Raw genomic sequence first — 21,821 nt, 5'->3', positions numbered from 1 at the left:
CACCACTACACGACCACCACCATCACCACCACCATCACCTCTACCACCACCACCACTACACCACCATCACCACCACAACCACCTCTACCACCACCACAACCACCTCTACCACCACAACCACCACCTCTACAACCACCACCACAACCACCTCTACCACCACAACCACCTCTACCACCACAACCACCTCTACCACCACCACCACCTCTACCACCACCACCACCTCTACCACCACCACCTCTACTACCACCTCTACTACCGCGACCACCACTACACCACCATCACCACCACCACCACTACACCACCACCACTACACCACCATCACCACCACCACTACACCACCACCACTACACCACCACCACTACACCACCACCACCACCACTACACCACCATCACCACCACCACCACTACACCACCACCACTACACCACCACCACTACACCACCACCACTACACCACCACCACTACACCACCATCGCCACCACCACCACTACACCACCATCACTACACCACCACCACTACACCACCACCACTACACCACCATCACCACCACCACCACTACACCACCACCACTACACCACCACCACTACACCACCACCACCACTACACCACCACCACTACACCACCATCACTACACCACCACCACTACACCACCACCACCACCACTACACCACCATCACCACCACGCCCACTACACCACCACTACACCACCATCACTACACCACCACCACTACACCACCACCACCACCACTACACCACCATCACCACCACGCCCACTACACCACCACCACTACACCACCACCACTACACCACCACCACCACCACTACACCACCACCACTACACCACCACCACTACACCACCACCACCACCACTACACCACCACCACTACACCACCATCACTACACCACCACCACTACACCACCACCACCACCACTACACCACCATCACCACCACGCCCACTACACCACCACTACACCACCATCACTACACCACCACCACTACACCACCACCACCACCACTACACCACCATCACCACCACGCCCACTACACCACCACTACACCACCATCACTACACCACCACCACTACACCACCACCACCACTACACCACCATCACCATCAGGCCCACTACACCACCACTACACCAGGTACTCATTTGAGGCTGAGTCGACCTAGAGTAGGCGCATGACCGGTTGAAGATAATGGTCACAGACACACACAGTCACACACACACACAGACACACACAGGCACACACACACACAGACACACACAGACAGACACACACACAGACACACACACACACAGACACACACACACACAGACACACACACACAGACACACACACACAGACACACACACACAGACACACACACACACAGGCACACACAGACACACACACACAGACACACACACACAGACACACAGGCACACACACAGACACACACAGGCACACACACACACACAGACACACACAGACACACACAGACACACACACACAGACACACACACACAGACACACACACACACAGACACACACACACACAGACACACACACACAGACACACACACACAGACACACACACACACAGACACACACACAGACACACACACACAGACACATACACACAGACACACACACAGACACACACACAGACACAGACACACAGACACAGACACACACACACACACAGACACACACACACACAGACACACACAGACACACACAGTCACACACACACACACAGACACACACACACACAGACACACACACAGACACACAGACACACACACACAGACACACACACGCACACGACTTCTGCACACGCCCATTCACCTGCAGGCTTGTCGAATAGTCACTTTCAAAGTGCATCACGTGGTGAGCTGGTCTCTGACTCATCACCACCACACAGAGACCCATAGAGACCCATAGAGACCCATAGACTCACCACACAGAGACCCACAGACTCACCACACAGAGACCCATAGACTCACCACACAGAGACCCATAGACTCACCACACAGAGACCCACAGACTCACCACACAGAGACCCATAGACTCACCACACAGAGACCCACAGACTCACCACACAGAGACCCATAGACTCATCACACACAGAGACCCACAGACTCACCACACAGAGACCCACAGACTCACCACACAGAGACCCATAGACTCATCACACACAGAGACCCATAGACTCACCACACAGAGACCCATAGACTCATCACACACAGAGACCCACAGACTCACCACACAGAGACCCATAGACTCACCACACAGAGACCCATAGACTCACCACACAGAGACCCACAGACTCACCACACAGAGACCCATAGACTCATCACACACAGAGACCCATAGACTCATCACACAGAGACCCATAGACTCATCACACAGAGACCCACAGACTCACCACACAGAGACCCACAGACTCACCACACAGAGACCCATAGACTCACCACACAGAGACCCATAGACTCACCACACAGAGACCCACAGACTCACCACACAGAGACCCATAGACTCATCACACACAGAGACCCATAGACTCACCACACAGAGACCCACAGACTCACCACACAGAGACCCATAGACTCATCACACACAGAGACCCATAGACTCACCACACAGAGACCCATAGACTCATCACACACAGAGACCCACAGACTCACCACACAGAGACCCATAGACTCATCACACAGAGACCCATAGACTCATCACACAGAGACCCACAGACTCACCACACAGAGACCCACAGACTCACCACACAGAGACCCATAGACTCATCACACAGAGACCCATAGACTCACCACACAGAGACCCATAGACTCATCACACAGAGACCCATAGACTCACCACACAGAGACCCACAGACTCACCACACAGAGACCCATAGACTCATCACACAGAGACCCAAAGACTCACCACACAGAGACCCATAGACTCATCACACAGAGACCCATAGACTCACCACACAGAGACCCATAGACTCACCACACAGAGACCCATAGACTCACCACACAGAGACCAACAGACTCACCACACAGAGACCCATAGACTCACCACACAGAGACCCACAGACTCACCACACAGAGACCCATAGAGACCCATAGAGACCCATAGACTCACCACACAGAGACCCACAGACTCACCACACAGAGACCCACAGACTCACCACACAGAGACCCACAGACTCACCACACAGAGACCCATAGACTCACCACACAGAGACCCACAGACTCACCACACAGAGACCCACAGACTCACCACACAGAGACCCACAGACTCACCACACAGAGACCCATAGACTCACCACACAGAGACCCATAGACTCACCACACAGAGACCCACAGACTCACCACACAGAGACCCATAGAGACCCATAGAGACCCATAGACTCACCACACAGAGACCCACAGACTCACCACACAGAGACCCACAGACTCACCACACAGAGACCCACAGACTCACCACACAGAGACTCACCACACAGAGACCCACAGACTCACCACACAGAGACCCACAGACTCACCTCACAGAGACCCACAGACTCACCACACAGAGACCCATAGACTCACCACACAGAGACCCATAGACTCATCACACAGATACCCACAGACTCACCACACAGAGACCCACAGACTCACCACACAGAGACCCATAGACTCACCACACAGAGACCCATAGAGACCCATAGAGACCCATAGACTCACCACACAGAGACCCACAGACTCACCACACAGAGACCCACAGACTCACCACACAGAGACCCACAGACTCATCACACAGATACCCATAGACTCATCACACAGCACAGAGCCCCATAAAGTCACCACCACACAGAGACCCATAGACTCATCACACAGAGACCCATAGAGACACCACCACAGAGACCCATAGACTCATCACACAGAGACCCATAGACTCACCACCACCACACAGAGATCCATAGAGACTCATAGACTCATCACACAGCACAGAAACCCATCGAGACCCACAGACTCACCACCACACAGAGACCCATAGAGACCCATAGACTCATCACACAGAGACCCATAGACTCACCACACAGAGACCCCCCCTCACCTAGCTCCTTGCATCTTTTGCGGAACCAGTGACCTCTACGGAGACCATAGACATACCACAACACCCAGACCCCAGACTCACCACACAGAGACCCATAGAGACCCAGAGACTCACCACACAGAGACCCATAGAGACCCATAGACTCATCACACAGAGACCCATAGACAAACCACACAGAGACCCACAAACTCACCACACAGAGACACATAGAGACCCACAGACTAATCACACAGAGACCCATAGACTCATCACCACCACACAGAGACCCATAGAGACCCATAGACTAATCACACAGAGACCCATAAACTCACCACCACACAGAGACCCACAGACTCACCACACAGAGACCCACAGACTCACCACCACCACAAAGAGACCCATAGAGTCACCACACAGAGACCCATAGATTCATCACACAGAGACCCACAGACTCACCACCACCTCACAGAGACCCACAGACTCACCACACAGAGACCCACAGACTCCCCACCACACAGAGACCCACAAACTCACCACCACCTCACAGACACCCATAGAGTCACCACACAAAGACCTACAGACTCACCACCACACAGAGACCCACAGACTCACCACCACACAGAGACCCACAGACTCACCACAGAGACCCACAGACTCACCACCACACAGAGACCCATAGACTCACCACACAGAGACCCATAGACTCACCACCACCTCACAGAGACCCACAGACTCACCACACAGAGACCCACAGACTCACCACACAGAGACCCACAGACTCACCACCACCACACAGAGACCCACAGACTCACCACCACAGAGACCCACAGACTCACCACCACCTCACAGAGACCCACAGACTCACCACACAGAGACCCACAGACTCACCACAGAGACCCACAGACTCACCACACAGAGACCCACAGACTCACCACAGAGACCCACAGACTCACCACACAGAGACCCACAGACTCACCACCACACAGAGACCCATAGAGTCACCACACAGAGACCCACAGACTCACCACCACCTCACAGAGACCCACAGACTCACCACACAGAGACCCACAGACTCACCACCACACAGAGACCCACAGAGTCACCACACAGAGACCCACAGACTCACCACCACCTCACAGAGACCCACAGACTCACCACACAGAGACCCACAGACTCACCACAGAGACCCACAGACTCACCACCACACAGAGACCCATAGACTCACCACACAGAGACCCATAGACTCACCACCACCTCACAGAGACCCACAGACTCACCACACAGAGACCCACAGACTCACCACACAGAGACCCACAGACTCACCAGCACCACATAAAGACCCACAGACTCACCACACAGAGACCCACAGACTCACCACCACCTCACAGAGACCCACAGACTCACCACACAGAGACCCACAGACTCACCACAGAGACCCACAGACTCACCACACAGAGACCCACAGACTCACCACAGAGACCCACAGACTCACCACACAGAGACCCACAGACTCACCACCACACAGAGACCCATAGAGTCACCACACAGAGACCCACAGACTCACCACCACCTCACAGAGACCCACAGACTCACCACACAGAGACCCACAGACTCACCACCACACAGAGACCCACAGAGTCACCACACAGAGACCCACAGACTCACCACACAGAGACCCACAGACTCACCACACAGAGACCCACAGACTCACCACACAGAGACCCACAGACTCACCACACAGAGACCACAGACTCACCACAGAGACCCACAGACTCACCACAGAGACCCACAGACTCATCACACAGAGACCCACAGACTCACCACAGAGACCCACAGACTCACCACACAGAGACCCACAGACTCACCACAGAGACCCACAGACTCACCACACAGAGACCCACAGACTCACCACAGAGACCCACAGACTCACCACCACCTCACAGAGACCCACAGACTCACCACAGAGACCCACAGACTCACCACACAGAGACCCACAGACTCACCACACAGAGACCCACAGACTCACCACCACCTCACAGAGACCCACAGACTCACCACACAGAGACCCACAGACTCACCACAGAGACCCACAGACTCACCACACAGAGACCCACAGACTCACCACAGAGACCCACAGACTCACCACACAGAGACCCACAGACTCACCACCACACAGAGACCCATAGAGTCACCACACAGAGACCCACAGACTCACCACCACCTCACAGAGACCCACAGACTCACCACACAGAGACCCACAGACTCACCACCACACAGAGACCCACAGAGTCACCACACAGAGACCCACAGACTCACCACACAGAGACCCACAGACTCACCACACAGAGACCCACAGACTCACCACACAGAGACCCACAGACTCACCACACAGAGACCACAGACTCACCACAGAGACCCACAGACTCACCACAGAGACCCACAGACTCATCACACAGAGACCCACAGACTCACCACAGAGACCCACAGACTCACCACACAGAGACCCACAGACTCACCACAGAGACCCACAGACTCACCACACAGAGACCCACAGACTCACCACAGAGACCCACAGACTCACCACCACCTCACAGAGACCCACAGACTCACCACAGAGACCCACAGACTCACCACACAGAGACCCACAGACTCACCACACAGAGACCCACAGACTCACCACACAGAGACCCACAGACTCACCACAGAGACCCACAGACTCACCACCACCTCACAGAGACCCACAGACTCACCACAGAGACCCACAGACTCACCACACAGAGACCCACAGACTCACCACCACACAGAGACCCATAGAGTCACCACACAGAGACCCACAGACTCACCACCACCTCACAGAGACCCACAGACTCACCACACAGAGACCCACAGACTCACCACCACCTCACAGAGACCCACAGACTCACCACACAGAGACCCACAGACTCACCACCACCACACAAAGACCCACAGACTCACCACACAGAGACCCACAGACTCACCACCACCACATAAAGACCCACAGACTCACCACACAGAGACCCACAGACTCACCACCACCTCACAGAGACCCACAGACTCACCACACAGAGACCCACAGACTCACCACAGAGACCCACAGACTCACCACACAGAGACCCACAGACTCACCACAGAGACCCACAGACTCACCACACAGAGACCCACAGACTCACCACCACACAGAGACCCATAGAGTCACCACACAGAGACCCACAGACTCACCACCACCTCACAGAGACCCACAGACTCACCACACAGAGACCCACAGACTCACCACCACACAGAGACCCACAGAGTCACCACACAGAGACCCACAGACTCACCACACAGAGACCCACAGACTCACCACACAGAGACCCACAGACTCACCACACAGAGACCCACAGACTCACCACACAGAGACCCACAGACTCACCACAGAGACCCACAGACTCACCACAGAGACCCACAGACTCATCACACAGAGACCCACAGACTCACCACAGAGACCCACAGACTCACCACACAGAGACCCACAGACTCACCACAGAGACCCACAGACTCACCACACAGAGACCCACAGACTCACCACAGAGACCCACAGACTCACCACCACCTCACAGAGACCCACAGACTCACCACAGAGACCCACAGACTCACCACAGAGACCCACAGACTCACCACAGAGACCCACAGACTCACCACCACACAGAGACCCATAGACTCACCACCACCTCACAGAGACCCACAGACTCACCACACAGAGACCCACAGACTCACCACAGAGACCCACAGACTCACCACAGAGACCCACAGACTCACCACCCGACGTGTCGCTGTGTAAAATGGGTACACGATGATAATTGGCGCGCTGGACGGCTGCGTGACCTCTCATCTTATCTTGTGTTTACTTCGCCCGGGGTTATCGCAAAACAATGAAAGCATCAGTCGGCGCGCGTGTTAACGGTGGCGGTGGAATTTGTTTCGATTCAAATAATAAAATAATAAAAATAAAACATAATAAATAATAAAAAATAAAACTTTAAATTATAAAAATAATAAAATAAGAAAACATAATAAAATTATAAAAATAAAACATAATAAATAAAAAATAAACCAAAATAATAAAAAATAAGAAAATAAGAAAACATAATAAAATTATAAAACATAAAAAAACATAATAAAATTTCGATTTAAAGCTTTCGTGACTGCAGGGATTCATCTTCTCGGTTCTTTCGGTAAAGCCATCACGCAGAAAGGGAAATAAAAGAATAATGAAATAAATAAAACATAATAAAACGCAATTCTCGCATTTTATTATGTTTTTTTTTTAATTATGAAATAATAAAAATAAAACATAATAAAATAATTCTGACGTTTCGGCCACAACGCAAGCAGCCGTCCTCAGGTGAAGAACAGGTGTGTCGGGAAGACAGCAGTGGTGGTGGTGGGGGTGGTGGTGGTGGTGGGGGTGGTGGTGGTGGGGGTGGTGGTGGTGGTGGCGGTGGTGGTGGGGGTGGTGGTGGTGGTGGTGGGGGTGGTGGGGGGTGGTGGTGGTGGTAGTGGTGGCGGTGGTGGTGGCGGTGGCGGTGGTGGTGATGGCGGTGGTGGTGGCGGTGGTGGTGGGGGTGGTGGTGGTGGTGGTGGCGGTGGTGGTGGCGGTGGTGGTGATGGCGGTGGTGGTGGCGGTGGTGGTGGGGGTGGTGGTGATGGTGGGGGGGGTGGTGGTGGTGGGGGTGGTGGTGGTGGTGGTGATGGCGGTGGTGGTGGGGGTGGTGGTGATGGTGGGGGGGGTGGTGATGGTGGGGGGGGTGGTGGTGGTGGTGATGGCGGTGGTGGTGGCGGTGGTGGTGGGGGTGGTGGTGATGGTGGGGGGGGGTGGTGGTGGTGGGGGTGGTGGTGGTGGTGGTGGTGGGGGTGGTGGTGGTGGTGGGGGGTGGTGGGGGTGGTGGTGGTGGTGGTGGGGGTGGTGGTGGTGGTGGGGGTGGTGGCGGTGGGGGTGTTGGCGGTGGGGGTGGTGGCGGTGGGGGTGGTGGCGGTGGTGGTGGGGGTGGTGGTGGTGGTGGTGGGGGTGGTGGTGGTGGGGGGGGTGGTGGGGGGGGGTGGTGGTGGGGGTAGGGGTGGTGGTGGGGGTGGTGGTGGTGGGGGTGGTGGTGGGGGTGGTGGTGGTGGTGGTGGGGGGTGGTGATGGTGGGGGTGGTGGTGGTGGGGGTGGTGGTGGTGGGGGTGGTGGTGGTGGTGGTGGTGGGGGTGGTGGTGGTGGTGGGGGTGGTGGTGGTGGTGGTGGGGGTGGTGATGGTGGGGGTGGTGGTGGTGGGGGTGGTGGGGGTGGTGGTGGTGGTGGTGGAGCCATTGCAAAAGTGGCGTGCACGACGTCTCATTGGGTGCACTTTGTAAATGTGTGCAATTTGTGTGAATGGGTGCACTGTGTGTGATTGGGTGCACTATGTAAATGGGTGCACTATGTTAATGGGGTGCACTTTGTAAATGTGCATTACCGGCTACTCCGGTGTGAGCAGTGACGTCATCGCCCGGGGCGCAGGCAAGTCACGTGACCCACCACGCCCCACCCCAGAGACAGGCTTCGCTTATCCCATCTACCAATTCAAAGTACCCGTAGCTTATCCGATCTACCAATTCAAAGTACCGTTAGCTTATCCGATCTAACAATTCAAAGTACGCACAACTTATCTAATCTACCAATTCCAATCATCCGTGGCTTATCCTGTCTACCAATTCCAAGTACTCCCAACTTATCCGATCTACCAATTCCAAGTACCCGTAGCTTATCCGATCATTGCTTATCCAGTCTACCAATTCAAAATGGTCCACCGCCACGGCTTATCCGGTCTACAAATTCAAAGTGGTCCACCGCCACGGCTTATCCGGTCTACCAATTCAAAGTGGTCCACCACCACGGCTTATCCGGTCTACCAATTCAAAGTGGTCCACTGCCACGGCTTATCCGGTCTACCAATTCCAAGTACTCGCAACTTATCCGGTCTACCAATTCAAAGTACTCGCAACTTATCCGATCTACCAATTCATAGTTATCAATGCTTATCCAGTTTACCAATTCAAAGTGGTCCACCTGCACCACGGCTTATCCGGTCTACCAATTCGCTGGTAAATCAGCAGGAACTTAAACAGGACCCATGGTGAGGGTGTGGTGATGGTGAGGGTGTGGTGAGGGTGTGGTGATGGTGAGGGTGTGGTGAGGGTGTGGTGATGGTGAGGGTGTGGTGAGGGTGTGGTGAGGGTGTGGTGAGGGTGTGGTGATGGTGTGGTGATGGTGTGGTGATGGTGAGGGTGTGGTGAGGGTGAGGGTGTGGTGAGGGTGATGGTGATGGTGATGGTGAGGGTGTGGTGAGGGTGTGGTGAGGGTGATGGTGTGGTGAGGGTGTGGTGAGGGTGTGGTGAGGGTGAGGGTGATGGTGTGGTGAGGGTGTGGTGATGGTGAGGGTGATGGTGTGGTGAGGGTGTGGTGATGGTGATGGTGTGGTGATGGTGAGGGTGTGGTGATGGTGAGGGTGTGGTGATGGTGAGGGTGTGGTGATGGTGTGGTGAGGGTGAGGGTGTGGTGATGGTGATGGTGAGGGTGTGGTGATGGTGATGGTGTGGTGAGGGTGTGGTGAGGGTGTGGTGAGGGTGTGGTGAGGGTGATGGTGAGGGTGTGGTGAGGGTGTGGTGATGGTGTGGTGATGGTGAGGGTGTGGTGAGGGTGATGGTGAGGGTGTGGTGATGGTGAGGGTGTGGTGATGGTGATGGTGTGGTGATGGTGAGGGTGTGGTGATGGTGAGGGTGTGGTGAGGGTTAGGGTGTGGTGATGGTGATGGTGAGGGTGTGGTGATGGTGATGGTGTGGTGATGGTGTGGTGAGGGTGTGGTGAGGGTGATGGTGAGGGTGTGGTGAGGGTGTGGTGAGGGTGTGGTGAGGGTGTGGTGAGGGTGATGGTGAGGGTGTGGTGAGGGTGTGGTTATGGTGAGGGTGTGGTGAGGGTGTGGTGATGGTGAGGGTGAGGGTGTGGTGAGGGTGTGGTGAGGGTGTGGTGATGGTGTGGTGATGGTGTGGTGATGGTGAGGGTGTGGTGATGGTGAGGGTGAGGGTGTGGTGAGGGTGATGGTGATGGTGAGGGTGAGGGTGTGGTGAGGGTGTGGTGAGGGTGATGGTGTGGTGAGGGTGTGGTGAGGGTGTGGTGAGGGTGAGGGTGATGGTGTGGTGAGGGTGTGGTGATGGTGAGGGTGATGGTGTGGTGAGGGTGTGGTGATGGTGATGGTGTGGTGATGGTGAGGGTGTGGTGATGGTGAGGGTGTGGTGATGGTGTGGTGAGGGTGAGGGTGTGGTGATGGTGATGGTGAGGGTGTGGTGATGGTGATGGTGTGGTGAGGGTGTGGTGAGGGTGTGGTGAGGGTGATGGTGAGGGTGTGGTGAGGGTGTGGTGATGGTGTGGTGATGGTGAGGGTGTGGTGAGGGTGATGGTGAGGGTGAGGGTGTGGTGATGGTGAGGGTGTGGTGATGGTGATGGTGTGGTGATGGTGAGGGTGTGGTGATGGTGAGGGTGTGGTGATGGTGAGGGTGTGGTGATGGTGTGGTGAGGGTGAGGGTGTGGTGATGGTGATGGTGAGGGTGTGGTGATGGTGATGGTGTGGTGATGGTGTGGTGAGGGTGTGGTGAGGGTGATGGTGAGGGTGTGGTGAGGGTGTGGTGAGGGTGTGGTGAGGGTGATGGTGAGGGTGTGGTGAGGGTGATGGTGAGGGTGTGGTGAGGGTGATGGTGAGGGTGATGGTGAGGGTGTGGTGAGGGTGTGGTGAGGGTGTGGTGAGGGTGAGGGTGTGGTGATGGTGAGGGTGTGGTGAGGGCGTGGTGAGGGTGATGGTGAGGGTGTGGTGAGGGTGTGGTGAGGGTGTGGTGATGGTGAGGGTGTGGTGAGGGTGTGGTGAGGGTGTGGTGAGGGTGTGGTGAGCATTCATTGCTGGGTGGCGTTGCATGTTGCCCAGAGGCAGTTTTGTGTGAGCAGCAAATGGGCAACGCGTTTGGGTGGTTACTGACCCACTCGCCAACTCACTCACTCACTCACCTACTCACCCACTCAGTCACTCACTCACCTACACACTCACCCATCTACTCACTCACCTACTCACCCACTCAGTCACTCACTCACCTACACACTCACCGATCTACTCACTCACCTACTCACCCACTCAGTCACTCACTCACCTACTCACTCACCTACTCACCCACTCAGTCACTCACTCACCTACACACTCACTTACCCACTCACCCATCTACTCACTCACACATGCACTCACCAACTCACTCACTCACACACTCACTCACCTACACACTCGCCTACACACTCACTTACTCACTCACCCACTCACCTACTCACCCACTCAGTCACTCACTCACCTACACACTCACCCATCTACTCACTTACTCACTCACTCACCCACTCACTCACCTACTCACTCACTCACCCAGTCACTCACTCACTCACCTACACACTCGCCTACACATTCACCTACTCACTCACACATTCACTCACCCACTCACTCACACACCCACGCACCCACCCACCCACTCACCAACTCACTCACCCACCCACTCACCAATTCACTCACCCACTCACCCACTCACTCACCCACTCACCAACTCACTCACTCACCCACCCACGCACCCACCCACCCACTCACCAACTCACTCACCCACCCACTCACCTACTCACTCACAAACTCACTCACCCACTCACCCACTCACTCACCCACTCACCCACTCACTCACCCACTCACTCACTTACCTACACACTCACCTACTCACTCACTCACCCACTCACTCACCCACTCACTCACTTACCTACACACTCACCTACTCACTCACTCACCCACTCACCCACTCACTCACACACCCACTCACTCACCAACTCACTCACTCACTCACCCACCCACTCACTCACCCACTCACTCACTCACCTACTCACTCACCCACTCACCCACTCACCCACACACCCACGCACTGACCAACCCAAACATATAATTATTATAGCACTCAGACGTCAAAGTAACACTGGCGTGTGAGACAGTGTGAGAGGGTGTGTCCTGGGCCTCCCCTAGGTCGACTCAGCCTCAAATGAGTGACCTGGTACCAGTGGTGGAGTGTGTGTGAGTGTGTGTGCCCCTACAGCCCTGCTAGAGGCTACCTGGGGGAGCTTTGTCTGTGTCTCAGCACTTGCCCCTGCAGCCCTGCTAGAGGCTACCTGGGGGAGCTTTGTCTCTGTCTCAGCACCTGTCCCTACAGCCCTGCTTGACGCTACCTGGGGAGCTTTGTCTTTGTGAGTGAGTGTGTGAGTGAGTGGATGAGTGAGTGAGTGTATGAGGGAGTGAGTGTATGAGGGAGTGAGTGTATGAGGGAGTGAGTGTATGAGTGAGTGTATGAGTGAGTGTATGAGTGAGTGTATGAGTGAGTGTATGAGTGTATGAGTGAGTGAGTGTATGAGTGAGTGAGTGTATGAGTGAGTGTATGAGTGAGTGTATGAGTGTATGAGGGAGTGAGTGTATGAGTGAGTGAGTGTATGAGTGAGTGTATGAGTGAGTGTATGAGTGAGTGTATGAGTGAGTGTATGAGTGAGTGTATGAGTGAGTGTATGAGTGTATGAGTGAGTGAGTGTATGAGTGAGTGAGTGTATGAGTGAGTGTATGAGTGAGTGTGTGAGTGAGTGTATGAGGGAGTGAGTGAGTGTATGAGTGTATGAGTGAATGAGTGAGCGAGTGAGTGAATGAGTGAGTGAGCGAGTGAGTGAATAAGTGAATGAATGAGCGATTGAATTAGTGAGTGAATGAGCGAGTGAGTGAATGAGCGAGTGAATGAGTGAGTGAGTGAATAAGTGAATGAATGAGTGAGTGAATGAGTGAGTGAATGAGTGAGTGAATGAGTGAGTGAGTGAATGAGTGAGTGAATGAGTGAGTGTATTTACCAGCCGTATCTCTTTCTCAGCGTCGTCTGCTGCTGCTGCTGCTGATGTCCAAGTCGCACTGCGGTGGGGAGTGGTGGATACGAAGCGATATTAACACAGAGACACACCCACACACACCCACACACACACAGACACACACCCACACACACAGAGACACACACACAGAGACACACCCCACCCACACACAGACACACACCCACACACACAGAGACACACACACAGAGACACACCCCACCCACACACAGACACACACGCCCACACACACCTACACACACACCCCACCCACACACAGACACACACACCCACACACACCTACACACACACCCCACCCACACACAGACACACACACCCACACACACCTACACACACACCCCACCCACACACAGACACACACACCCACTCCTACAGACACACACTCTACACACACACCCCACCCACACACACCCACACACACCCACACACACACCCCACCCACACACAAACACACACACCCACTCCTACAGACACACACACTACACACACACCCCACCCACACACACCCACACACACAGAGACACACACACAGAGACACACCCCACACACACACCTACACACACACCCCACCCACACACAGACACACACACCCACTCCTACAGACACACACACTACACACACACCCCACCCACACACACCCACACACACACCCCACCCACACACACCCACACACACAGAGACACACACACAGAGACACACCCCACACACACACACCACACACAGAGACACACACACGCCCACACACACCCACACCACACACACCCACAGACACACACCCACCCCACCCACACACACACCCCATCCACACACACACCCACACACACACCCACAGACACACCCACCCTCACACAAACACACACACCCCACACACACCCCACCCACACACCCCCACAGACACACACACACAGACACACACCCTTACACACCACACCCACAGACACACACAGACACACACACCCCACCCACACACACCCACAGACACACACCACACACCCACAGACACACACTCACACACACTCACAGACACACACACACTACACAGACTACACACACACTACACACTATACACACACACCTACACACACCCTACACACACACTACACACACACTATACACACACTACACACACTACACACACACTACACAAACTACACACACACTACACACACTACACACACTACACACACACTATACACACACTACACACACTACACACACACTACACACACACTACACACACACTATACACACACTACACAAACTATACACACACTACACAAACTACACACACACTACACACACACTACACACACACTACACACACTATACACACACTACACAAACTACACACACACTACACACACTACACACACACCACACACACTATACACACACTACACAAACTACACACACACTACACACACTACACACACACCACACAATGCACACACACACACACAGTCACACACACAGTCACACACACACGTTGTCACACACAGTCACACACAGTCACACACACACAGTCTCACACACGGAGACACACACACTCACACACACACCCCCACACTCACCCCCACTCACACCTACACACTCACACACACAGTCACACACCTACACACACACAGTCACACACACACACACCTACACACACACACGGAGTCTCACACACACATACACACACACAGTCACACACACAGTCACACACAGTCACGCACACAGTCACACACAGTCACACACGCAGTCACACACACAGTCACACACACACAGTCACACACCTACACACACACAGTCACACACAGTCACACAGTCACACACCTACACACACAGTCACACACAGTCACACAGTCACACACACAGTCACACACAGTCACACAGTCACACACACAGTCACACACAGTCACACACGCAGTCACACACACAGTCACACACACACAGTCACACACCTACACACACACAGTCACACACAGTCACACAGTCACACACCTACACACACAGTCACACACAGTCACACAGTCACACACACAGTCACACACACACACACAGTCACACACACACACACACAGTCACACACACACACACAGTCACACACACGCAGTCACACACACACAGTCACTCACACACACACAGTCACTCACACACACCTACACACACACACAGACACACACACAGTCACTCACACACGCACAGTCACTCACACACACACACACAGTCACTCACACACACCTACACACACACACACACCTACACACACACACAGTCACACACACAGTCACACACACACACCTACACACACACACAGTCACACACACAGTCACACACACACACCTACACACACACACCTACACACACACACAGTCACACACACAGTCACACACACACACCTACACACACACAGTCACACACACAGGCACACACACACACACCTACACACACACACACAGTCACACACAGTCACTCACACACACCTACACACACACACCTACACACACACACACACCTACACACACACACAGTCACACAGTCACACACACAGTCACACAGTGACACACGCACAGTCACTCACGTAGTCACCGCACGGCCTTGCTGCCTGCACAGTGTCGCTCTCACAGCGACACCTCGCGGTAGGAATCCGCCTGTCGCTGAGACGGACTCGCCCAGACCACACCCACACACCCAGTCGTGAGGGTGTGTGGGGATGAGTGTGTGTAGGTGTGTGTGTGTGTCTGTAGGCGGTGTGTGTAGGTGTGTGGGTGTGTGTGTGTGTAGGTGTGTGTGTGTGTGTAGGCGGTGTGTGTAGGTGTGTGGGGGTGAGTGTGTGTAGGTGTGTGTGTGTGTGTGTCTGTAGGCGGTGTGTGTAGGTGTGTAGGTGTGTGTGTGTGTAGGTGTGTGTGTGTTTGTGTCTGTAGGCGGTGTGTGTAGGTGTGTAGGTGTGTGTGTGTGTAGGTGTGTGTGTGTGTGTGTGTCTGTAGGCGGTGTGTGTAGGTGTGTGGGGGTGTGTGTGTGAGTGTGTGTGTGTGTCTGTAGGCGGTGTGTGTAGGTGTGTGTGTGTGTGGGGGTGAGTGTGTGTAGGTGTGTGTGTGTCTGTAGGCGGTGTGTGTAGGTGTGTGGGTGTGTGGGGGTGAGTGTGTGTAGGTGTGTGTGTGTCTGTAGGCGGTGTGTGTAGGTGTGTGGGTGTGTGTGTGTGTAGGTGTGTGTGTGTGTGTGTAGGCGGTGTGTGTAGGTGTGTGGGGGTGAGTGTGTGTAGGTGTGTGTGTGTGTGTGTCTGTAGGCGGTGTGTGTAGGTGTGTAGGTGTGTGTGTGTGTAGGTGTGTGTGTGTGTGTGTCTGTAGGCGGTGTGTGTAGGTGTGTAGGTGTGTGTGTGTGTGTCTGTAGGCGGTGTGTGTAGGTGTGTAGGTGTGTGTGTGTGTAGGTGTGTGTGTGTGTGTCTGTAGGCGGTGTGTGTAGGTGTGTGGGTGTGTGGGGATGAGTGTGTGTAGGTGTGTGTGTGTCTGTAGGCGGTGTGTGTAGGTGTGTGGGGGTGAGTGTGTGTAGTGGGTGTGTGTGTGTGGGTGTGTGGGGGTGTGTGTGAGTGTGTGTGTGTAGGTGTGTGTGTGTAGTGTGTGTAGTGTAGTGTGTGTAGGTGTGTTTGTAGTGTGTGTAGGTGTGAGTGGGGGTGAGTGTGTGTAGGTGTGTGTGTGTAGTGTGTGTGAGTGTGTAGGTGTGTGTGTGGGGGTGAGTGTGTGTGCCCCTACAGCCCTGCCAGAGGCTACCTGGGGGAGCTTTGTCTGTGTCTCAGCACTTGCCCCTACATCCCTGCTAGAGGCTACCTGGAGGAGCTTTGTCTGTGTCTCAGCACTTGCCCCTACAGCCCTGCCAGAGGCTACCTGGGGGAGCCCTGTCTGTGTCTCAGCACTTGCCCCTACATCCCTGCTAGAGGCTACCTGGGGGAGCTTTGTCTGTGTCTCAGCACTTGCCCCTACATCCCTGCTAGAGGCTACCTGGGGGAGCTTTGTCTGTGTCTCAGCACTTGCCCCTACAGCCCTGCTAGAGGCTACCTGGAGGAGCTTTGTCTGTGTCTCAGCACTTGCCCCTACAGCCCTGCTAGAGGCTACCTGGAGGAGCTTTGTCTGTGTCTCAGCACTTGCCCCTACAGCCCTGCTAGAGGCTACCTGGAGGAGCTTTGTCTGTGTCTCAGCACTTGCCCCTACAGCCCTGCCAGAGGCTACCTGGGGGAGCTTTGCCTCTGTCTCAGCACTTGTCCCTACAGCTCTGCTAGAGGCTACCTGGGGGAGCTTTGTCTGTGTCTCAGCACTTGCCCCTACAGCCCTGCTTGAGGCTACCTGGGGGAGCTTTGCCTCTGTCTCTATTCCGCCCGGCGGTGTCCAGGAAACTCTCCCCTGGGTCGACTCAGCCTTAAACCTGTGGACACGGCGGGGTACAGTACGCGCAGTGCAAAGGCAAAGGCTCGAGGGGGCAAGTGCTGTTAATAGCAGCAGCGCCTCGCTCACCACTCACTCACTCACTCACCCACACACTCACCCACTCACCCACTCACTCACCCACTCACCCACTCACTCACCCACTCACCCACTCACTCACCCACTCACCCACTCACTCACCCACACACTCACCCACTCACCCACTCACTCACCCACTCACTCACCACTCACCCACTCACCCACTCACTCACTCACCACTCACTCACCCACACACTCACCCACTCACCCACTCACTCACCCACTCACCCACTCACTCACCCACTCACCCACTCACTCACCCACTCACCCACTCACTCACCCACACACTCACCCACTCACCCACTCACTCACCCACTCACTCACCACTCACCCACTCACCCACTCACTCACTCACCACTCACTCACCCACACACTCACCCACTCCCCCACTCACTCACCCACTCACTCACCACTCACTCACTCACCCACTCACTCACCACTCACTCACTCATCCACTCACCCACTCACTCACTCACCACTCACCCACTCACTCACCCACTCACACACCCACCACTCACTCACCCACTCACCCACACACTCATTCACCCACTCACTCACCCACTCACTCACTCACCACTCACTCACTCACCCACTCACTCACCGACTCACTCACCCACCCACTCACTCACCCACTCACTCACCGACTCACTCACCCACCCACTCACACACCCACTCATTCACTCACCCACTCACTCACTCACACACACACTCACCCACTCACTCACCCACTCACTCACTCACTCACCCACTCACTCACTCACCACTCACCCACACACTCACCCACTCACTCACACACTCACTCATACACTCATACACTCACTCACCCACTCACCCACTCACTCACCCACTCACTCACCCACTCACTCACACACTCACTCATACACTCACTCACCCACTCACCCACTCACTCACCCACTCACTCACCCACTCACTCACTCATACACTCATACACTCACTCACCCACTCACCCACTCACTCACCCACTCATACACTTATACACTCATACACTCACTCACTCACTCACCCACTCACCCACTCACACACTCACCCACACACCTACTCACTCACTCACTCACCCACACACTAACTCACCCACTCACTCACCCACTCACCCACACACCCACCCACACACCCACTCACCCACTCACTCATACACTCACTCACTCACCCACTCACCCACTCACTCACCCACTCACTCACTCACCGACCCACTCACCCACCCACCCACTCACCCACCCACTCACTCACCCACTCACCCACCCACTCACTCACCCACACACTCACCCACTCACTCACCCACCCACTCACCCACCCACTCACCCACTCACCCACCCACTCACCCACTCACTCACCCACTCACCCACTCACCCACACACTCACCCACTCACCCACTCACCCACTCACTCACCCACACACTCACCCAGTGCGCACTGCGTGGTGAGGACAGTAGTTCGGACTGTTGCTTCACTCCTGGCCACTATCCCAAGTCGTCATCTCGGGAAGCGGATAAACTCAACACGCCAGCCGGGGCAGGGATGCGGTGGGGGCGCCGAATCTATCCACTCTCCCCACCCCACCCACCCCACCCCACTCACCACCCCACTCACCACCCACCCCACCCCACTCACCACCCCACTCACCACCCCACTCACCACCCAACTCACCACCCACCCCAACACACCACCCCGCCCCACTCACCACCCCATCCTCCAAGCCGGGTCCCTTTAAGAGAGGCGTGGTCTCTCCGCAGGGATACAGCGGAGCTGCCGTAATAACAACAGCTTTGGGGTCCCTTTAAGGCATGTACCGGGGTCCCTTTAAGATAGATGCCCGTGTCCCTTTAAGAGAGGGGTGTTCTCTCCCCCCCCCCCCCGGGGTCCCTTTAAGAGAGGAACACCCCCCCCCCCCCCCGGATCCCATTAAAAGAGGGGTCCCTTTAACAGAGGGGTCCCTTTAAGAAAGGAATCTGCCTGTGGTCCCATTAAAAAGAAGGGTCCCTTTAAGAGAGGGGTCCCTTTAACAGAGGGGTCCCTTTAACATAGGGATCCCTTTAAGAGAGGGGTCCCTTTAAGAGAGAGGTCCCCCGGGACAGAGGGTAGGAGGGGTCACCAAAACATGGAGCCCTCGCGGTCCCTTTAAGAGAAGTCGACAGCCCCATCGGGACCTCTTCGGACTTGGAGAGGGTCTCGTTAACTGGATCTGGTGTCTGTGTTTGTGCAGAGGAGAGGCTGCAATTCCCCCGTCCGGAGCTAGATTGGTACCTTCGGGAGCTCTGTGGATGATGGGAGGGTCGGCTTTGCTAGATCTGGTGTTCATATTCTGGGGTTTTTTCGTTGAAGTCACGTAGGTAAAAAAATAACATTTTAATTAATAAAAGTAAAATAAAATAAAATCACGACTTTGTTTTCTTTTTTTTTACTTGATACAGCAATCGGACTGTGACGGTTCCACCTGAAGACGGAGGCTTGTGTTGCCTCCGAAACGTCGTGATTTTTATTTTATTTTTATTTTACTTTTATTAATTTTAATTTTTTACCTACTTGCTGACTTTACCGAAAGAACCAAGAATATAAATTATTGCAGTCACGAAAGCTTCAAATCTAGAATAGATCTGGTGTGTTTGTGCAGAGGAGAGGCTGCAATTCCCCCGTCCGGAGCTAGATTGGTACCTTCGGGAGCTCTGTGGATGATGGGAGGGTCGGCTTTGCTAGATCTGGTGTTCATATTCTGGGGTTTTTTCGTTGAAGTCACGTAGGTAAAAAAATAACATTTTAATTAATAAAAGTAAAATAAAATAAAATCACGACTTTGTTTTTTACTTGATACAGCAATCGGGCTGTGACGGTTCCACCTGAAGACGGAGGCTTGTGTTGCCTCCGAAACGTCGTGATTTTTATTTTATTTTTATTTTACTTTTATTAATTTTAATTTTTTACCTACTTGCTGACTTTACCGAAAGAACCAAGAATATAAATTATTGCAGTCACGAAAGCTTCAAATCTAGAATAGATCTGGTGTGTTTGTGCAGAGGAGAGGCTGCAATTCCCCCGTCCGGAGCTAGATTGGTACCTTCGGGAGCTCTGTGGATGATGGGAGGGTCGGCTTTGCTAGATCTGGTGTTCATATTCTGGGGTTTTTTCGTTGAAGTCACGTAGGTAAAAAAATAACATTTTAATTAATAAAAGTAAAATAAAATAAAATCACGACTTTGTTTTTTACTTGATACAGCAATCGGGCTGTGACGGTTCCACCTGAAGACGGAG

The 21,821-nt window shown here is 54.1% G+C and overlaps 1 long non-coding RNA gene across 1 annotated transcript in view; it reads right to left on the bottom strand.

Annotated features, from left to right (window-relative positions):
* LOC144740522 (uncharacterized) overlaps nt 1-20,122 on the bottom strand; it is a 32,460-nt gene extending 12,338 nt beyond the window's left edge. Inside the window, exons 1-3 of the long non-coding RNA XR_013589653.1 lie at nt 19,979-20,122; nt 16,626-16,701; nt 14,030-14,087 (exon numbers count right to left, since the gene is read on the bottom strand). This is a non-coding gene — a long non-coding RNA (uncharacterized LOC144740522). The remainder of the gene's footprint in view (nt 1-14,029; nt 14,088-16,625; nt 16,702-19,978) is intronic.
* Nucleotides 20,123-21,821: the final 1,699 nt, after the last annotated feature.

The sequence above is a fragment of the Lampetra planeri genome, unplaced genomic scaffold, assembly GCF_965212315.1.
Source record: "Lampetra planeri unplaced genomic scaffold, kcLamPlan1.2.h2 scaffold_225, whole genome shotgun sequence".
Lineage (NCBI taxonomy): Eukaryota > Metazoa > Chordata > Hyperoartia > Petromyzontiformes > Petromyzontidae > Lampetra > Lampetra planeri.
Note: the sequence above shows the minus strand (reverse complement) of the source record. Positions and strands in the feature narration are given on the sequence as shown.